Source organism: Melospiza georgiana, chromosome 3, assembly GCF_028018845.1.
Source record: "Melospiza georgiana isolate bMelGeo1 chromosome 3, bMelGeo1.pri, whole genome shotgun sequence".
NCBI lineage: Eukaryota > Metazoa > Chordata > Aves > Passeriformes > Passerellidae > Melospiza > Melospiza georgiana.
In genome coordinates this window covers 57,640,205-57,661,890 of record NC_080432.1, presented here as the reverse complement: position 1 = coordinate 57,661,890, position 21,686 = coordinate 57,640,205, and the positions used below count along the sequence as shown (strand labels likewise).

The window sequence follows — 21,686 nt, the reverse complement described above, 5'->3', positions numbered from 1 at the left end:
AACACTGATCAAGTAGGGCACAAAGTTTAGGATGGTGTGTGCTGGGTTAGGAAAACACTAAAGATTGCATCAAACCCATTTGCACCTGTGTGACTCTGGAATGACTCTGCTGACAGCAGTGGAGTAATACCAACAAAGCTGTGAACGGGATTTTGCTTTATAGTGTGAAAACGAGAAGATTTGGCAGAGGGCCTGGATGGGTGCTGGGAGGTAGTCTCTGAATGTATGTGTCTCTGAAAAAGTCTGTGCCGATTGCTGGAGAGGTGTCTGAAGCCCTCCAAGCATGCGTCACCCTTCCCTTCACAGGAAACAAAGAGGCTGCTGCACTTCAGACAGCCTACCCTCTGAATTATTCAATGCAACTAAATAACTACAGAGCTGCACTGAGTTGCATAAAACTGCAAAACTGGCTCACCCCCTTGACTTGAATCAATAGTATTGTCTCTTTCTGATCAGGACATTATAGTAGTAAATCCGTGGCTTGAGGCAATGCTTAACACACTTGGAGGGAGACCTGAAAACTTAGTAAGAGGAGTGTGGAGGTGAACTGACAGAACACTGTAAGAGAGGGTCTTGCTGAGGAACAGTCTCCTGCTCCTTGAGAGAGTGACAGTGCCTGAAATAGAGCATGTTTTGTGCCCTGTTGTGTCTTCAGGGCTAGTACCTGCCCAAAAATGCTAATCTGGAGACAGAGAAGCAGAAAAGCACAATGGCTGAGTGTTATTACAGAGACTACTTCATGTGCTGGGTTTATTCCAAAGCAGGCAATGCAAACCCTGCATACCATCCATGCTGGCTCTCTTGCACCCTTTCGCTTGCCAGGATCATCATTCTTCTTGTCAGATTCCCCCACTGTGCCAGAGCTGAAGCTGCGTCATGGTTTTAAGTCCAGCTGGAGATGAAACACCACACAGCCTCTCTCTTAACACCCAAAGGAATGGGGAGGATGAAAGTAAAACTTTTCTCTTGAGATAGGAACATTTTAATAATTGAAAAGAAATATAATAATAATAATAATAATAATAATAATAATAATGGAAAAAACCCAAAGAAATGCACAATGTAATTGCTCACCATCTGCTGACCAATGCCAGACACCCCTTCCCGAACCCAGGTCAGCTGTCCTTCCAGGTAACTCCCCCAGTTTATATACTGCACATGACATTCTGTGGTGTGGATCACCTGTCCCAGCTGTGCTTCCTCCCCGTTCCTTTTGCTTGCCTCCTCACTGGCAGAGCAAGACAGAACGGAATAAAAAAGTCCTTGACTCAGGATAAACCACTCAGAAAAAACCAAAACATCAGTGTGTTATCAACACCATTCTCATTACAAATCCAAAACACAGCACCGTAATAGAGGCTCAGTGCTTTTCTACTGAGAAGAAATTAACTCCACCTTAACCAAAACCAAGACAATATGCACCCCTTTTCCCATACCATTATATCATGCAAAGTTTCACACTGCTCAATATCCCATCTCTTTCCCTATTCATCTGTTTTGATAGGTATACACACAAACATCATTCTCTTAGTCTATGAAATGCCTCTGACAAATGTTCATAAAATGTACACACACACAAAAAAAAGTTTATGGAATTCTTCTACTCCTTAACTTTGGCCTTCATCTTTGATAACAGTTCTTCAAGCAGGAAACATGTGTGAGGTATTGGATTGTTGCATGGTACACATTTGAGTCAGTTTTCATTCCAGCACTGCTGCACTTGCTCTGTTTTATCAAAGTCCATTCTTCATTGGTGTGAATGTGACAATCAGAGGGAAGTCAGGCTCAGATCCCTAGAATGCTTGTGGCTGAGATTGATGCCATGAGATGCTCAGTGAGGTAATGCACACACAGCCACCATATATATAATATTACCATTGGGTAGTTACAACACTGTGTAATTGTTTATTTTCACCCAAAGTCAAATCCATTTGTGGCACACTACACTTCTTCATCCTGCCACATCACCGACCAAGTGCATCCAGGATTTTTGGCAAAAGTGTCCCATGGTCCCTTTGCCTGAGGTAGGACTACTCCAGGTTTTTCCCAGCATGTCTTTAACATGTACTACAAGAATTTTATCCACTTCTACAGCATGTAAAATGTTTTGATTGGGCAGGGCCATCTCAATTGGCCCTCTGGTGCTGACTAATAAGGTGGCTTTTGCTGAGTGTGTACCCCAAAGTTTGAATGTCCCATTGCTGTCAGTGTAGTCTTTAACAGACCATTACAGATCTTTCCAGAGACTGGTGCATGACAGGGGATGTGATGCAACCACTTAATGTCATGTTCTTTGGCCCAAGTGTCTCTAAGGTTGTCTAGGAAATGAGTTCCATTGTCAGATTCAGGTCTCTCTGGAGTACCATGTTGCCATAAGACTTGCTTTCCAAGGCCTAGGATAGCATTCCAGTGGTGGCATGGGACACAGGGTGTGTTTGCAGCTCTCCTGTGGTTGCTGCCACCATCATAAGCACATGGCACTTGCCATCATGGGATTGGGCAAGTGTGATACAGACAATCTGCCAGGCCTCCCCCTACTTACATTTCAGCCATCATCCACTACACCTAAGAGACTTTACCCACTTGGGCTGCCTGACTGCAGCACGTTTGACATTCATGGATAATGTGAAGCTGGCATGTGTACCAATAGGGAACCAAACATCTCCAAATACCTGGAGCTGCTGAGCTGGGGGGAACAGTCTGTCCCCCTTAAAGCAGCTCTAGGGAAACGTCCCGTTTGCAGTGCTGACATGAGCACCCACAAACACTGTGACTGCTGGGGAACAGGCACTGAACCAGCCCCTCACCTCCCCTGACACCACACCTGCACCTCCTCCATGGGGAACAGGCAGCCATGAGCCATCCCAGCACCAGAGGAGTACTTGAAAGCACTCTTGTGATTGCTCTGTGTCTGCTTTACCAGCACCCTGAAGGCTGCTTAGCATTCTGTGCATGGAGGTGAGTTATGTCTTCTGAAGATGGAGATACCTGATGCTCAGGAAAAAAGTGTTTGCAAATATTGAACATTTATCTTTGCTGAATTACCTTTCCCAACAAAGGAAAGTCACTAAGAAATTATTTGCTGAACTGGAAACAGAACTATTAGATTGACAATCAGAAATCACAGAGAGAAATGCAATATCAGCCTTATACAGAAATATTTTAAACAGCTTTCTTTGTTTGTTTTTATGTAGCATTAATACGTCAGTAAGTCAGAGTCAGTTTGGCAAAAAATTGTAATGTTTGCCTCATAATTTATTCATAGTCTTGTGATTAATAGGTTTATGTGGTTGACCTGCATTATGTAGTTTTCTTTAAAAAAACAACAAAAACTAATCAATATAGAGTGACTATTTTTGTGAAAGACAAAGTTGCTGCTGAGTCTTTCTAATGCCACGCTGACTACACTGAAACTCATTATATTTAAAGAGGCCAAGCCTTAAAAAAAAGTTGCAGAAATATTTAACAAATTGGTAGAAAAATATTATATATAATGTAATTAGCAGGTATATAAATACAAGTGATACTATGAAGAAAAATTGATATAACTTTTATAGGAAAAAAATCTCACAGCTCGATGGAGATTTTTGGGCAGAGAAAGGAGATGGAAGTCCCCAGTGAAGTCTCAGAAATCTGCCCCTGTAATTGTTTTGTTGACATAGAAGTTATCTGGAAAAAAAAGCATAGTCTGAGGTGAGAGATGGCAAATTCCTCTAGGCAGCAAAAATGAAAGTCAGCCAGGAAAAAAGGGATTTCATGCTATGAGTTATTGGGTTAAAATGGTAGGAAAAAAAATCAATGTTAAGAAAAGAATCCTAACATTGTGTCTGGAGAGAGAAGTGATGAAGAGAGAAGTCTGTTGCTCGGGCAGAAGAGATCCCTGAGTTATGACAAACAGTTTTATAAAGGGCAAGAAAGCTGAACAAATGGTACACAGTGAAAGATTAAATAGCCAGGGACTCTTCAGTGTGGAAAAAAAAGCAGCAGACGAGAGATTTAGGAGTCTCAAAAATATGAGCAACGTAGAGAGAAGAACCACAGAGTTATTATTCCCTCCTTCACAAAGCAGAAGAACTAGATAAAACTAAGAGAAATGGGTGGATAAAAAGTCCCAAACAAATGAAAGAGGTGCTTTTTCACCAGACATGTAATTCAGCTTTAGGATACTGCAGGACTTGGCGGGCGCCAGAGGCTTTTGGGGTGTCACACAGCTCCTGGGCAAACCAATGGAACAAAAATGAATCCAGGTCTATAAACCATGAAGACACCCCATCTGTCCCAGGATGCTCTTGAACTGCAGACAGCTGCAGGCTGGAACAGGTACTAAGTGTCACTGCATACATGTCCTGTTCATGCAGCCTTCTGCAGGCAGCTGATGCTGGGCTGAACAGGTCTGCTGTGACCCAGACTGGCTCTTTTGAAGGTGAGACTGGAATCCATCAGGAAACTGAAACAGTGAAAAGGACACTGGAGGTATTTGCATTGAAACAAAACCAGAAACTGTCCCCGTGTGTCAAACCAAACAGCAATGAAGAAAGTTTAGCTGTCACTAGAATAGTGAGCAGTATCAGATTGTTCCAGCTGTGTCTAGGCAAAATAAATAGGGTTTTCTTTTTGGCAAGTAGGAAAAGGAGAGATACACTGGAAGTGTGAGAAACAGGGTGAAAGAATTCAACGTGAAAGCTTGTCTAAGCTTTATCCAAACAAATGTATACTCCTATCGTCCCTACCATAGAGTTGATGGGGTTTGGAACGGCAGTTCCCAGAACTACCATTCTGATGATTTGCTCCTTTAAAAAATAGATTTTTATCTTAACAAATTCTTGGGGATAACCTCTACTAGGATATGAATGGATAAGCAAATTATGACAGAAATACACATCTGGAAACAAGATCACCTTCAGGGGCCTCTGCATGCTTTTGTGAATTTCCTATTTTTGTATTGTTTGCTCTTTATAAAATATCTACCCATTCTAAATTCCAAAGTACAATTTTAATTTTTCAAGAAGAGCAGTGCAAAAACTCAGAAATTGTGCATAACAGGTGAAAATTAAAATCTGCTAGAACTTTTCCACTACTAAAAAGAGGTTTTTAAAAAATAATACTACTTTCTATGAATTACACAATTTCATTGATTGGGAAAATATAAGGTAAAGCATGTGTGTTATTGAGAACTGCAGATATGCTTTTTTCAGTGGATTAGGAAGACAGCATTTTCCCATGGGTTGTAGATCCAGCTAAAGACAATGGTAAGCCTAACAAGGACACGTGAAAACTGCAGTCTGACATGTTTTTAATGAGATTTCATCTCAGTTTCACCTCTTGAACTGACTCGCTTCAAGAACACATCCTTTGCCTGACTGTTTACTGCAGAACAGATGTTTTTAGACACATGACAATGTGTAACTGTAAGAGACCATGATCTGGTGTAATTCATGCATTTACAAGCCATGAGTAGGTGCAAATTGAGACTCAAGGTCCTGTCTATGTTTTTAAACCATTTGCATTTCTTATTAGGCTTCTTTCCTTTGTAGTGGGAATTATTCTAGCTTCAATCATTTCTGCATAAATCAAGTTTTCTTACATCATCCAAACTCACTTCACTAAAGGCAATCTAATTCTAGTTCAACATACATTGTAGCCAGTGATTTACCTCAGCTGTTTTTGAGTAAACTTTAAACTGGATTAATTCCTTCTAAATGGAAAAGCCAAGGCTGGTCAAAGTAGACTCACTGATTAAAAACTGATAATGCAAGTAATTTTTAATTCTTTCATCTACATTAGATATGGAACAAGCTTAGGGATCATACAATATATTTCCACCAGGCTATCTGGCTACCTCCTGTTCTGTTTAGGAAATAGGCCCTAGAACCATGAGTAAAAACATCCTGGTGTCAGAGTGTGCTGACCAGGAATAACTGCAATGAAAAATCAAACATGACTGGAAATCAAGTCCTGCTTGCAGTAGGCAAACCTAAACAAGGATTACAAACAACTAGGGAAGACTTCCCACAACTCCTGTGCTTTAAGCCACTTTTGGAAGCATTTAATTTCACCTTTGCTTTCTACCTACTAGATAATGTTTTTCTTTTGTCTCTGGTCTTTCTATACCACTGTAGCCAAACATGAAGAATGCAAACATGAAGAGTGTTCAGCCTGTATTTCTTTGTCCTTGAATTCATTCAACAGCTTACTCCTCCAACACTGATCTGGAAGTGAGTAGATATTCACAGACTGTTTCTCCCCATGGTATAGATAGACCCACACAAAGACTAGTATGTTTTTTAATGTTTTTTAAAACCATTTCTTGATTCCCTAAGTGCAAAACTGGTTTTGTACTTTGTTCACTGTAATGTGCTTCCTTGGGAAAACAGACTCTTATTCATTCCCTGCTGCAAGGCTGCTCATCTCAGCTGACAAAAGATGCCCTTTCCACAAAGCACTCCAATTTAAGATCCTGGACTTAACACAGATCACACATTATATTAATTACTCCATAGTTTTAAATATTATTTTCATTATATCATTAAAACACTGGTAAATTTTCCAAGACAGGTAAATACTCATTGGAAAGGAGAGAAAATGAGACTGTAAAAGTGGCTAACAAAATCTAGGCCTTACATTACATTATTTTCGCAAGGCTTTCAGCTTTATGATGAGAGTAGATGGACCTTTATTGAAAAATGTCTAGTGGGTACTTAAGAAATTCCAGGAATGAACAGTGGCTCACTGAACACTAAAATTTTGGAACCATTAACATCAATCCACTCTCTGTGAACATTAGTGCAACACAATGAAGAATTTGAGTACCAGTGTGATCTGTGCAGGTCTCAATGCTGTGGACTTAATCTACTGCTCAGGAGAACAGTAGGGAAATACCACCTCTGTTCTTACTCCTTGCTTGTTTTCCATCTTACTATTGTCTCCATTTATGCAGAAGAGAAAGAATTATAGTATAAACCCATGAAGAATGAGGCTGAAGTGAGATTCAGATACTGTTTGTAGGATGGAGAGAGTCATCAGTGAAACCAGTGACACTAAGAAGAACCAGGCTTGACTTGAAGTTATTCTAGTATGAACTAGTGTCATTCTACTCACTTTCATGGAGGTGCTACAAGTTTATGTTGATATAAATGAATTCAGAATGCTTGGTACTTAACTGAAAAACTCTGATTTGAAAATGAAGAGCAAGCATAGTGTTGTATCTGTGTAGAATCTTTAATTATTGTAATTATAAAAAAATCTGCATGGCTGAAAGGTTGTACTTTGAAGCATTCAAGTGAGAAAAACATTATCATTCTGATAAAACCTGTAATTGCCCCTACTTACCTTTCTCAACAATATTTTTAGTCCAAACAGTTTATAATCTTTTTTAAACACACATGGTAACTGTTCAGTGCAGTTCTACTCAGGCTATGGCGTACCTCCCTTCTAAAGATTTTAGTACATACCTTGTGAAGATTTACTCAGATGTTTGTATGTGATGGCCAATTCTCTCCTGAAAACTCTTATTTTCAGTAAAATTTATGCTATGTTCATATTCTTTGCACTATAAAATCTAATATTCCAGGGGTGAGTTGATGTGCTGCTGGCCATTGACTTCATTTTCCTTGCTGCTGTGAGAGTTTTGCTGTACAATCACATAAGGCAGTGTACAGCCTGCTTAGCTTCACTGGTCTCCTTGAGAAACTGTAGATAATGTGCAGATATCAAGCACTGCATTTGTCCTGTCCTAGATCTGCTTCTGTGGAAAACTGGGCAGCAGCAGAGGAAACAGCAAAGAGCCTTGGAGGTACTGGCAGGCAGGAGTTTTGTGGGAGGTCAATAGAAACCTCTGTCTTTAGGACGCTGCCAGCAGCAGAAGGGACACACACATGCATTCATCATCTGGCAACTGTAAGATCTGAGGGAAAGATAAAGCAGTGGTATCTCTACTTGTCAGTAAACAGGAAGTCCTGGTTCTGAGGTAGAAGAGACTTCTCTTTCTTCTCAGCTGCAGGAAGTAGAGAGGATATTTGTGTGAGCATTATTAGGGCAAGGACTTCCTGAGCCTGGGTTTGGAAATCTTGGCTCACTTTCCTCTCCAGTAGCTGCAGTGCCAGATGGGATGGGTTGGATTGAATCCTACTAAATTCTCCAGCAGTTTAAAATAAACTGGCTTAAAAGTAGGATTTAGTCTGCCTGAATTAGCAACTCCAGGACATCGATTGAACCACTTTTCCTTTAAGTTCTCTGTGGCCACTGAAGACGCTTGGGTGCCTTTGAAAGCCACTTATCTTTCTGAGCTTCTCAAGGTGGGTGAGTACCTAAACAGGGACATGGGGTGTCACTGGGGTCCCACACCTGCAGCTATGTCACTCTGCTGTGTAACCTTGCTTAGCAGCAAAGCAGTGCCAGGCTCCTCTCCCTTCCTGCTGTCCTATTGGAATACTACCAGGGGTGCTTGCCTAGGACTGCTTTTCTTGAGGGATTTAAGCAATTTTTGAGTGCAGAAGTGTTGCCTAGGTGCTTAATACCCAGAGAAAGGCACAGTTTTGGGGTCTGCACAGCTGGTCCTTGCAGGGAAGTTGCTGTCTTGGCTTGGAATAGAGATCTGTTTAGCCCAGTACCCATCTGACAGAGATTGCTTGCTCCCTGTCAATGAGGTGAGCACAAACACGGACAACAGCCAAAAGCAGGTGCCAAGGGAAAAAAAAGATAAAAGGTGGCCATAAGTAGATGCCATGGGAAAAAGTATGAGAAGCAGGGTGTACAGGCAGATTGAAGTTTATATTTGCAAGACTTAACTGCTGTTTCCTCGTGTGTATCTAAACTTACTTTGGCACGTGGGTCCTGGGATCCTGCTGTTTGAAGCATTCCCAAGATCTGTCTCTGTCCATCCGTGTAATCCTTGCAGGCAGCTTGGCTTAAGTTTTGCAAGGCCAATATGACACCAAGGTAGCCAGCAGGCCCTGGGATGATAAGCAAAATGCAATTACACAGTCCTCACCAGAAAAGGCAGCAAAGGTCAGGGAGTAGGAGGCCCATGCACCAGGGAGAGGCATAAGGATGGTGAGAAGGACACGCTTGCTCACCCTCTATGTACAATTTTTTGTGATTTCAAGAACCAAGATTTCAATTCATGCCTACACAAACTTAGGCATGCATGAATATATGAAGCATATTCTTATTAACATCGCCTGTACCATATTGCTCTCACTTTCATAAAATTACTGAAGTGCTGTGGCCGTGCAAGGTGAATTCCTGAAGCAGACGAGAATAGTGACATTCAGTCAAGACTCACTATTTATTTATTTGCCTACGCGAACCTGTTCTGTCAGATCGAACAGCATTCAGGACAACCTTTTCTTCTGGGCATTCCAGCCAAGTGCCAAAGCCCAGCTCCGCAGCCGTGAACCGGCTCCAAGGATTTCCTCTGAGCAAACACCGGAGCAGAGCGCAAGCCCTCCGGAGCCCTCGGTGAGCCCGCGCAGCGCTGCAGTGACAGCGGCTGGCAGCAGCGCCGGACGCCAGCGGGCGGATGGCCCCGGATACGTGACACGCATGTTAAGGACGATTTTAATGTTGACGTTAAAGCCGGGCAGGGTGGCGGCGGCGGTGGTGGAGTGAACCGGGTTAGGGGGGACCTCCTGCCCGTTTGGCTCCCCAGCAGGAGCTGCAGGCCGGCCGGCTGCCCGTGTGGCACTGCGGGCGCTGTCACGGCCCGGCCGCAGGAGCAGGCGGAGCCGGCAGTCCCGGGCTCGCCGCGGCACTTCCAGGGGCGCCCTTGTCCCGGCGGCCCGGCCGGCCCGGCGGAGGCGGCGGCGGGCGCGGGGCGGGGCGGGCGCTGTGTTGCCGGGGAGACGGGGGCGGGCGGCGCGGCGGGGCCGGGCAGGAACCTCCCGCCATGGGCTGCCGGGACGCTGTCAGCGGGATAAGAGCGGAGCGGGCGGCCGGGCGCGTCGGCTCTGGCGGGGAGAGGAGCGGGTAAGGGCGGGACGGGCACCGCCGCCGCGGGGGGCTCGCCTGGCGGCGCGGGGCCGTGGCGGGGCGCTCAGCACAGGCCCTGCCCGCGGGTTTCGGCGGGCCGAGGCCGGCAGCCGCGGCGCCGGGGCGGGCTGTCAGTGGCGCTGCCGCCGCCGTCGCCTGGAGATGCCGCTGGCGGCTCGGGCAGCCCGGCGCGGCGGCAGCAGTAGGCGGAAGGAGCCGCCGGAGGAGGCGCGGGCGGGGCCCGGCCCGCCCCGGGGCTCCCGGGCAGCGGCGGCGGGAGGGGCTCCATGGGCTCGGGGCCCGAGTGCTCCCGGGGCGGGCGGCGGGCGGCGGGCGCTCGGCGGCCCTGAGCGGCCCCTGCTGACGTGAGGCCTCGGCCTTTGCCGAAAGGCGACGTTTAGTGGCCCGTGTGCGTGTCCAGACGGGGCGTGCGGGTTCTCCTCCGCCCCCTCCCGGGTTACCGGGATGCTGTGCGGTGACCGAGCGCTGGAACAGATTGCCCAGAGAGGTGGTGCACCTCCCTGGAGGTGTCCAAGAACCGTCTGGACTCGGTCCTGTGCCACGTGCTCTGGGATGACCCTGCCCGAGCAGGGAGCTCGGGATGCCCCGCTGCGGTCCCTCCCAGCCCGGCCCGGTCCGTGTGCGCTGCCTGCCGCGGGCAGCGCTGTGCGAGCCGCGGACACAAAGCCTGCGCTGGCAGCGAGGCGTTTGTTGCAGATAAGAATTGAAGAAAAGCAAGTGAGGGCTGTGCACGGAAACGCGATAGCGCTGGCGGACGTGGAACACACGGGAGTCGTAGCGTTTCAGCACCTGAGCTGCCCATTTTCAAAAGCATGCGTCAAAATGGGTGGACAGAGGCGCGATGCAAACTCTTCTACATGTTGTCTGACTGTGGGGAAAATATTCAAAGATGCTTCTCCGAGAGAAAAGCAAAAATCTAAGAATAAGATATTGCTTGATATCCCCAGAGGAACTGAAGAGCTACGTTTTACTGACATCTGCAGTGAAGGGAGAAGGGAAAAGCAAGTGCATCACTGGAAGTGAAAATAAAACTTATTGTGTAAGAGAAAACAGAGCAATTGAAGAAATTCAGACAGAAGATCAGATGACTGAATGTCATGTCCTAGGAATTTGAAAAGCGTCTAATGTGGTTATAAGTGGGACTGGCTAAAGAAGAAAATCTGGATGGCAGACTTTTTTCTTCTTTTTTTTCCCTTCTTGCTTGTAGTGCCATGTGAATCAGTAAGACTTCATTACAAGGGTCTACAGGGAACTTGGAGCTAATGACACAAGCTTGTGTACTGTTGCTGATGAGGTGGTGGGATAATTATCTGTTTTAGTCATATGTATCATAATCTTGTGCCCAGTAGCAGAAAAGAGGAGTCTGGAACATTTAACCTATCCTGAAGGAAGGATCAGATTTTGCTTGCTTGGACAAGAGACCATGCCTGCATAGAGCTTTTATCATAATGGAGCTACAGTGTGATAAAGACTTGGGAAAATATTCCTGAGTCTCCTTTTTGCCTGTATTGTAGGCTTCCAGACCAGCAGTGCAAAGGAGAAAGCATCCTCTCAGGTGCTTTAGGAAATTTGTGCTTTACTGGCTCTGAAAGTTTCTGGTGGATGTTTTGAGTAGAGTGAATGAAAAATAATATTGTTTCATGTATTATCATAGGTAAGGGAAAAAAAACCCCATCTTTTTCCTAGGGCATTTTAATTTAATTTTTCCTAGTTGTTGTCCTTTGGACAGGGACTCTTGCAAGCTAAAAGCATATAGTTTTCAATGCTTTACTTCTAAAATGAAAGGCAGTTGCCAAAGGAAATCAGTTGTCACTTGGTTTATAAGATTGTATACAGATTTCTTAAGAGGAGCTTTTTTGATGTCACTCACTTCCTGCCTTCCCTTTCTCCTTGCCCTGTGAATTTTTTTAACCATACTCAAAGACAGCTTTTTGTCAAAAATGTTTGATTGTAAGAAGTTCTTCTGTAAGGTTAATAATCATTTAATTAAGATTCTCCTTTGATGCTTCTTTTGCTTCCTCCTTTCTCATAGTCCCTGCTAGGTTTTTCATGTGTCACCACATCAGTTGTTAATGCAGTTTAAGATAGTAGGGAAAGAGTCTGTGAGTCCTTTGAACAATAGTATGGGATGTGTTGGAAAGTTAGACACTGGATATGTAAACACTGGAAAAGTGAAACTCCATTCATAACACTTACTGAAAGTAAGTCGCTGTTTTCATATAATTTTCTTTGCAGTCAAGCTCAAAGAGCATAAGCAAATACTGTGATTCTGTCCACAAGCACCCCAGGAAGCTCAGCTCTGTATTTCTCCTGTCAGTGATTTCTGAAATAGACCATGGTGCTTCCTTAATAGCATGAAATTGTGCACCCTTACAGCTGGTCATTTAATATTTCCTTCGTATTTGCAGAATTTTGCCATTGCCATGGTGGTCTGTTTTCAAATAAGATAATATTGCCCATGGAGGAAGTCTGAAGCAAAACTATTTTGATAGTTGTCTTTTAAGGGCAGAAAAGAGCAGAGGGAATGTAGGGTGAAATGATTATTTTGTAAGAGGATTCTGCTGCACCCAGAAGTGCTGTCCAGAACACACCTGCTTGTGTTCTGTGGGTGAATTTCATTTCTTTTCATTGTAGCTGTCATTGACAGGACCACACTAATACTTGTTTTATTCCTTTGTGAGGAGTTGTCAGGCTCTGTTGGCCTCCTTAGCTAAGAACTGTAGTAGCTATTGCATGAGAGGTCATTACTCCATCTCTTTTGCTATGTTTATTGGAAAATTTGATTATATTTTTAGAAAAGGATTGTAATGTGCAGTGGAGGGAGGCCTTTATGCATATATGCCTGGTTACTTTGGGTTTTGTTTTCTTTTCCAGTTCAGAGATGGTTGTGAGATTATCAGGTACTTTGCAAATTATTGCTTGCTGAAGGTTCATGGGCCTTTAGATAGTATTAGCTGGTGTCATTGCAGCTGTTGGTTCCTGTGGCAGCTCTGATCTGAGGATGGTACACCTGGGACAAGATCAGGTAGAAGAGACTTGAGGTTCCTTCTGTTGTGTGATTTGGACTGGTTTGTCTGAGCTTGCTAAGATGATTGAGCAGCTTGTTACTGCTGAAGGAGGCAATGTCCCTCCTGCAGCCTTCCCTTCACTGACAGTGGCAACTGCCTGATCCCTCAGTATGGCAATTCCACAGCCACAAATCCAGCTGCAAAAGCTAGTGTTCTGCAGAGCTGTCGGGGTGGGCCACAACAAGGGGAAACTGGATGAGTGCAGTGCTGGAGATAAAAGGAAGAGAGGAGTTGCTGGGAAGAACACAAGCACCTTTTTGCCAGTCATATGTCATCAGGTGGGCTGAGCTGTCTTGTATAACTCTACCCTAGCTGCATTTTGGGAGATGGGGGCTTTCGCTGAGGTTCAACAGTGTTTTGATTCAGCTGTCATGGTCTGGTGAGAAGAACTAATAAAGCGGCGTGGTATGCCAGATCAGGTTTTCTTTTCCTCTGTTTACATGCAGATCTTGCATTTGATCATTTCTCTCAGGGACTTGGATATTATTGCAAGGTGAAGCCTTGCTTCCAGATGGAGCATTCTGTACGGAAGTGATTCTGGAATGTGTGATGGGAAAGGAAAAGGCTACGTGTAGTCTTGAGTTTTTCCTTGCTGTAAGCTGTTAGCTCTTTGATGCGTGTTTGTAGCCTGGGGTCTGATTAAAATCTCGTTTTCTAGGAAGTCAGTTTTTTTGTACCAATTATTTAAGTAGAAGTGTGAATCTTCTCAGTGTGGTTTTTTGGTAACTGTGTTGTGTGAAGATACAGATTAAATATGATGCTGAGTAAGAGAGCAAGATGGAAAAAATGCTGTGAAATTACTTAGGTTATATATGTTGAAGAAGGGATAGGTGTGTAAACCTGTCATCCATGTGATGGTGAAGTCCTGGAATAGTGCTGTATCTTGGTGCATGTACCTGCTGGAACTTCTATTGTATCTTTCTTTTGGATATTTCTCTAAAGTTCCCCTAGCTTTTTTTTTTTATTTAGTCACTGCTGCACATTTAATCTTCCTTCATATTCTGTACCTCAAGGATTTTGTGATTTTGGGGTGTTAGAAAGGAGCCAGGGCATCTATTCTTCTGCTTCTCTGTCTTCTTAGTCAACTTCTCACCCATAAATAAGTCCCTAGTGCCTGCTCTTGCTGTGGGGTGAGGTTTTGCAGTGACCAAGCTGTGAGAAGCACTGAAAGGGTTTTCTTCTGCACTTCTCAGCTTGTGTAGCTTCCTGCAGGCACCTGAGGCTTGCCCTGTGACACTTGTGTTTGTATGGGGCTGTTGAGCCATGTGGTGCAGAGGCACTGTGGAAATTACTCTCACTTACATTGTGGAAGGGCTTTTCTGCATTTCCTGGATAATTTAAAAGGTGGGAAGTGGAAGGCAGGTCATGAATAGTGGTTTATGAAAAATGGTGGAAGACTCGTGCCTGTTAGACTGTGTCTGTCAGATGCCTGCTCCACCACTCTGACAATCTCAGCTAATTCTCATGTTTATGAATGCTTTGCTCTCTTTTCCTGCACCTGAAAGTTGAGCTCCTTGGCTTCAGTTAGAAGTTACCACCATGCTCCATGGAGAAGTACAGGAGCGTGAAGTACTAACCTCGAGGTGGGAGGAGGGAGTTTCTGATTTTTTCAGCTTTTGACAGTGGAGAAAAACCTTTCTGTTCTCCCAAGAGAAAACTGAGAAAATGAAATACTAGGAGGAATTACTGTCAAGTAGTGCCAAATGCAAGGATTTGTTGGAAATATTAAAACTGATGTTTACTCTGCAGTTTTATTTCAGCAAACACTTGACATCATCTATTCCTCTGTAGTATTGTGGAAGCATTTACCAAAGATTGATGTTCTTTGGGGGAATAAATGACAAAAAGTATGTAACTAGATGTGTTAACTTCAGTAAGCTACTGATTTGATAGACCTTAGTGTATGAACTGAAAGATGGGGAATGAGTAATGGAAACAGCAATCTGAAGAGATGAATAGCTCTCAATGCCTTAATTCTGGATAAATGTGAATTAGTAAGGAAAATATTTAAGATTTAGAGCAAGAAATGTTCTGGATAGTTTATAATTCTGCTGCAGCACCTGATAAAAATCCAGCACTATAGTAATTGTTACAAGATTTTGAAAGTTGACCTCTGTCCAGTTTTGATTCACCAGTTTAAACAGACACTGAAATAGTCTTAAAATTAACCAAAGAAGTGCTGGTCTTTCTGTTGGAAGGCAAGAGAGTTTAACAGTCCTAGTTTCCAAGAACTGAGATCAAATGTTCTTATGGTTTGCTGTAGAGAAAACAAAGTGAAATCCCTCCAGTGTGAAACTGTGCTACATGATTATTACCACTTTTCTTTGTATTACTTGCATCTCCAATGATACGGCGAGATTTGAGCCATGTGTCATTTCATTTTTTATTTGCATGTTTCAGTTAAAGAAAGATCAAAGGGAAGCAGAAGTTTTCTGAATTCATGTGTCTGAATATCTAGAGGAAATGCTGGGGGGAATGTGTGGGTGTATTTTCCACTCCAGAAGGTACTCCTAATTACTCCAGAACTATTTTTAGAAGCCTAAATTACATCAGTTACAAAGCCAATTTGATTATTGGAGTCCCGCTAAGTCCTTAGCATTTGCAACAAAAATTATCATATGATGTTTGCTTACTGAAAATACTACTTGGCTACATATGCACCTTCATCTGGCATACTTCGTGCATCTCAGTAGTGTAAAATCTTTCTTTGGTGTATTCATGAGTGACACACATTTATAATTGGGGACTTCCTAGTTTGGCACTATTTTTTTCTTTGCATTGTGGATGGATTAAAGGTTTACTCTGGTGATTCAGCATTTTGTTAAATGTTTGCCTATCTAGTAATAGGTATACTGGGAAACATTGTATTTTCGGTCATTATTATATGTAGTAAAGTATAATTATTAATTATAATTTTTCTGTTACAGTCTGTACTCCTTGACTAATTTGGAGTACTGTTTAAGCTTCAAAAATCAGTTAAAAATCCTAGTTGTTTCTTATTTGCATTCCATTGGAGAAAAGCTATGTAAAGTGAGATGATGTGAGTCATTTTGCCTGTAGTTATATGGAATGTTGACTGCGTCGTCTGAGTCCAGTTCAGTGCAAGAGGGGCAGCTGAAACAAATTCCCCTTTGCTGTAAAGCCTGGAAGAAATACAGGGTCTGCTTCCCTAACATCCCAAAGCTGTTTTCACTTTGTAAAGAAGCTGGCATACTGAGCTTAACAGGAATAGCAGTAGGTGTTGCTCTCAGATATTTGGGTAACTTTTTAAATTGCCACTTTTAGAAGCTTTACCTGCTGTTTTGTCTGCATGTGACAGCTAATAGAAAATACCAACTTCACTGCTCAGTTTTAAAGCTTCAGAAGTGGAATTAGTCTTCAGCCCTTTAATGGCTTAAAAAAAACCCCCTCTGATAATTGATCTTCCCCTCTTATTTAATTGCTCTTAGTGGGTACTTTAGTCGCAATGTCAAAACTTATCTTAAGCACTTTGTAGTTTTAATCCTCTCACTACTAAGCTTTCATTTAGGATAGGCTTTACTCATTCATATTGCTTCAACAAGAGTGCCTCAAGCACTCAAGAGTGCTCAGATCTTTACTTCTTCTCTTTCTCCATGTATTGGTACAATCAAAGTGTATAAGATTATTAGTTACAAAAAGTTTTGTATGATCTTCTGGATCACAACTTGAGCACACATTTGCTGTTTGAAATGCAGAGTGATCTGTGTGCTTGCAGTGCTGTCCCAGCTACAGTCACAGAGGCCATACTATCTCCAGTACTGTGGATTAATGTATGAGCATATCACAGAGTCTGCCTGGTGATGCAGGGCTGGTCTTTGTGGGCTTAGCACTGGAGACAGTGGCACTGAGCTGTGACTTACCTGCCATGGTAACGACTGCTGCTTTCCTTTCAATTTGCAGAGTCTATGGAAGTTAGTCTTGATCTTTAGATTTAGTTGTTACTGTGCAGCCATGACTCTTGAGGCTTACATGTAGTCTGGTCTGTGATTACAGTACCAAACCTAAAGTATAGAAGAGGGTATTTAGAAGTATTACATGTATATATTTTAATTTAGGGGAAACCTTGTTAGGACTCTGACTAGTGTTCAGAAGAAGGCTCTCTTAGGAGTATTGCCTTGCCACTGACAAATGTTTTACAGATGATCTTCATCCTTCATTTTTCGTTTGTAGGAACGTACTGGTCTTTCATAGATTCTACCTTGTGGTGGAATATTTGTCAGTTCCTTCCTTTGGTATTGTACGTTTGCAGAGGTGTTGGCCTCTGACACTTTAGATAAGATCTGAAAGAAATCCTAGTCTTCAACCTTGCTAACGTTTTGTGGTATTGGTAAAAGCACTGTGTTCTTTAGTGCTTTTTAGATGATGTCCATGATAGCAGGTGTATTTGTTTTTGACTGAGTCAGTGCTGCAATGATTATCTTTGAAGGCCTCCAGCTTTGCCCATGCCTCTTCTAAGGAGTGCTTATTCTCCATGCCTGTATGCAGTGGCCTGAAATATGAAAATTATAAATGAACTGGAATGGATTTAATTTGGCTAACAACTATGTTGTAGTTAATGACTTTGGATAGTATAAGACCACAATCTTAGCATAAGCTTGAGTATAGCATATGTACAGGGCTAATGTGTAACTTGAGTGTAGGTGGTTGTTTGAGAGCCTGTCTTTCATTAGTGTTGCACTTTTTATCTTGTTAGATGAGTCATTTCTCGTTTTTTTTTTTTTTGCTTCATTTCAGGCTTGACAAGAATGTATTCACAGGTGTTTCATATTGTTTGATGACTAAATAAAATTCCACATGAAGCTGAGAAACTGTCTCAAAGCACTTGTCTAATATGCAGCTAGCCTGTGGGATTGTTTGCCATTAGCTCTGTCTCAGTGGTATTTCCCCCAGATTCAAAAGGATGAAATTATTGATAATCTGTTAACTTGTAAAGGAATATTGTTCTTCATAACTCAGGGCAGAACATGAGGACCTGCTGAATTTTAGCAATAAAAAATGTCCCAATAAAAAATATTTCCAAAGTGTCATCCAAAGATGACACTTTGGAAACAGTTGAACACTGTGGGGGGCAGGGAGGTGTGTGTATGTTTTGTTGTATGTAAACAAGAATAATGTGTACATGTTAATCTGAGATACCTCTGAGTTATGTTTCTATCATTTGGAGCTGGTTTCACCAATAGTTATGCTAGACAATTGAAACAGTCATGCTGGGGAGAGCAGACATAAACACAAGTCACAATATATCACAGGAAGCTGATTAAATGCTAGCAAATACCTTATAGGTTACATTTTGAAAGAATACATTGACCAAATTTTGGAAGTGTAGTTTGAAACAATCTTTGTGCCCAAAGACATTACCCATGAGTTTGATTTCAAACTATCAAAAAACCTGAGGCCTGAAAATCGATGGGAAATTATAATTTGTGAGTAAGCAAGGGTTTGGCTTTTTCTTTCTTATGTCACTGTGTGGTACACCACAGGTCTGGGTCTTGCTCAGAGGGATGACAGCTCTGAAACTGTTTCTGAGGTGACCTGCCTGCACCTGCTGTAAGGCCTCTGTGTATCTCAAAGTGTCTGTACCCTTGGATATGTTTGCTGACTTGATTTTATAAATATATATATATATATATATATATATATATATGTATGTATGTATATGATAGGTATTTTGGAAAGCAGCTGTTTCTTTTATTTGAACAAACCTGGCTTATTATTTGTCTAATCTCATTTGGTTTCGTCCCTTGTCATTCCTATTCTATGGGGAATGGCTGGTTTAGCCATCGTGTCAGTGTTCCCTAACCACACACAATATAGAAATGCATTATTTTTTTTTTATGGACTATTTTTTCAGTAAGCACAGATAATTCCTTTAAAGCTTTTTTTTTTTTCAGTGTAAGATACAATGCTTGCACATCCACAAGAGGTAGAAAATTCCTAATTCTCAGGTTGTATAAGCGCTGAGCTTCATGGATTAAATTTTTAATACCATGGCGGTAGAACACAGGTAAACAACATACTTATAGAAGGCTTATAATACTTGGAGAAGCAGGACTCTCAAGCTTCAGGTATTGCAAGACAAACATCCTTCTCAAATGAGATGGGAGTTAGTACATAAAGTGGCAATGTGAAGATTACACAGACATAAACAGACTTGTGTATTCTGAAACATCATTACTCTGATGGTCTCACCATACTTTTGAGGGTTCATTAAAATAATACTTGTTTACTGTCTTGTGTACTTGACATACTTCCCTGGCTTGTAGAAAGGACAGTGCATGTGTTATTTATCCAAACATACCAAACATTTTTGGTTTTCACCTTTTTCTTTGTTTTGGGGGGAGACTCTGAATAACTTGTTCAGAAATAATATTGATCTAGTTAATTAAGCATAAGGCTAAAAGCTAGTTACTGAACTCCTTGATGAAATCAAGAACTTCGTCAGAAATAGCACTGTGCCAAAAAGACTGACAGCTACCTGCAGCCTTATAATAAATTCTGTATGTTAAGAAGTTGTTTTTTCATGTGCAATGTCGTGATTGGAGCAGCACTGCCTTAGTATGTAATAGGTTTTCTGCTTCTGTAACTGCAAATAGTTAATAAATAATAGCAAAGTACAGAGTAGAAAGTGATTGAAAATATTAAGAGGAGGTCTTCTGTGGAGCTGGAGTGTTGCCTGGTATGTCTGTTTTGAGAATAAATCAAACTTAAAAGATCCTGGCTTTGCTCTTGTTTGCTTATATTTTTGACCGAGTTGTTGGGTGGTTAGCAAACGTTGGCTGTGTTTTGTAAGCTATTCTTTTGGCTGATTGCCTGCATCAGGAATGCCAAGCATCAAAGTGTCTCAGCCTTTCTGAGGTGCTCTGCTTAAACTGCAGGTTCCTGTTTTCTTTCTCTGTGTTGCTCCTGCTGTGTAACCTATTTTGGCAACATCAGCTGGGTATTTCTATCCAGCTTGTGTAAAGTTGTGAATCATTCCAAAAGAACAGAAAAGGAAGAATGCTGATTTTGGTGACATGTTACTTTGAGCCTTCACTTCATTTTCCCACCATGTACAGATTTCAAGGCAGCACTATACTTCCTATTTCATTCCAGGGCACACTGGATATATGCTCTGTTGCATGCTCTCGTGCACTTTCTTTTCCTCCCCAGTTTGCACAGAGGATTTCATTCTTAGTCTGTTAGTTATTTTCTTTAACCAGATAATCAAAATTGCTGTCTGCTACTAACAAGCTAAACTTATTTTCTGCAATAACCCTGACAATCTTTGCTACAATAGCAGAAGCCTCTTGTGGAGTGGCTTAGTGTTAATAACATGCTGTTGCTCTTCAATATGTATGTGTCCTCTGCTAACAGAAGCTTGAGCTTAAGTTGAAAGTTTAACTCCAGACTAAATCTTTATTTAATAATGATAGATATATAAATGTTAAAATCCTTGAAAAGGTAACAATTATACTCTCCAGAGCATAAACATTAGGTACAAGCAATGAGGCTGGAATAAGCATTTGCTACTTGAAATGAATACTGTATAAACTAAATGTAGTGTTTCTTGCCCAGAGGTTACTTATATGTGTATGTATATATGAAATATTAATATGTATTTATATATGTGTGTGTATTTATATATGTATATGTATTTTTATATGTGTGTGTTTATATATATATGTATGTATGTACTTTATTCTAGAGAATGGGTGAAAAGGCTACAAGGTTTCAACAGGAGGCCAGAAAAAACTTGATTGCCCAATGTCTGATAGAAACCAAGGGCTTTTTCAAAGCATTGGTTTTAATAGCTGCTGAAAAAGCAACTTTATTGCAGTCTGTACTTCAAAGGACTTGTAGCCATGCCATGCCCGGTCAATGTTTCTCTGTTACCTGAAACAGAAAACTAGGGAAGGTAAATTAACAACTTCTTGTAGCGGTATGTTATATTGTTCTCTTTCACTTGTGCTGTAGCTGTTGGGCAACAGTTTCTGAAAGTAATAAACTAGCATTATGGGCTTTTGAATTAGTACTGTATTTTATTATGATGCTGCTGTTTGCTGGATGTTCCAGGCCTTTCTGGGCAATGTATTGTTGAAAACATAACCAAGGAAAAGGCCCAGTTCACTTTAGTATAGAGAGTATTAGTTCTGACTCTGTGCTTTTGTTGCATTTTCTTCTTTCCACAAATACTACTGTTGTTAGAGATAACATCTAATAAGTAGCACAATGCAAGTTTAGTATGTTAATGATTCAGTATTCAAGATTGCTAAATTTGTCTTAGAGTTCCATCCTTGTAAGGACAATTTTGATATTTTCTTTCAAAGTCCACTGAAGTACAAGACAGTCCTACACTTTAAGATGCTCAGTTGATTAGCAACTTCATAGAAATGGAAAGAAGTTTAGAAAAGAAAATTTTCAGGTACAAGAAATTGATTTCTACCACAACAGTAAACAGGTGACTGCTCCTTGAGAGGTGGGGCAGAAAGGGGCCAGAAGGCAGACATGATACAAGTTGAATTATGAGCATGATGCAAAAATGGGCATGAAAAGGGCAGGAGAATATAAGATTATTTGCAGTTAAGTGGGTTTTTCCTATTATAAATAAATACTATGTAGTAGACGTGT

General features: G+C 41.8%; 1 protein-coding gene across 2 annotated transcripts in view; it reads left to right on the top strand.

Annotated features, from left to right (window-relative positions):
• Positions 1–9,889: 9,889 nt before the first annotated feature.
• The window catches only part of LYST (lysosomal trafficking regulator), a 77,517-nt gene continuing 65,720 nt past the window's right edge, over positions 9,890–21,686 (top strand). For both annotated transcript variants that reach the window (XM_058021813.1, XM_058021812.1), the window contains exon 1: positions 9,890–9,966. The gene's annotated coding sequence lies outside the window, so the exon portion shown is untranslated. The remainder of the gene's footprint in view (positions 9,967–21,686) is intronic.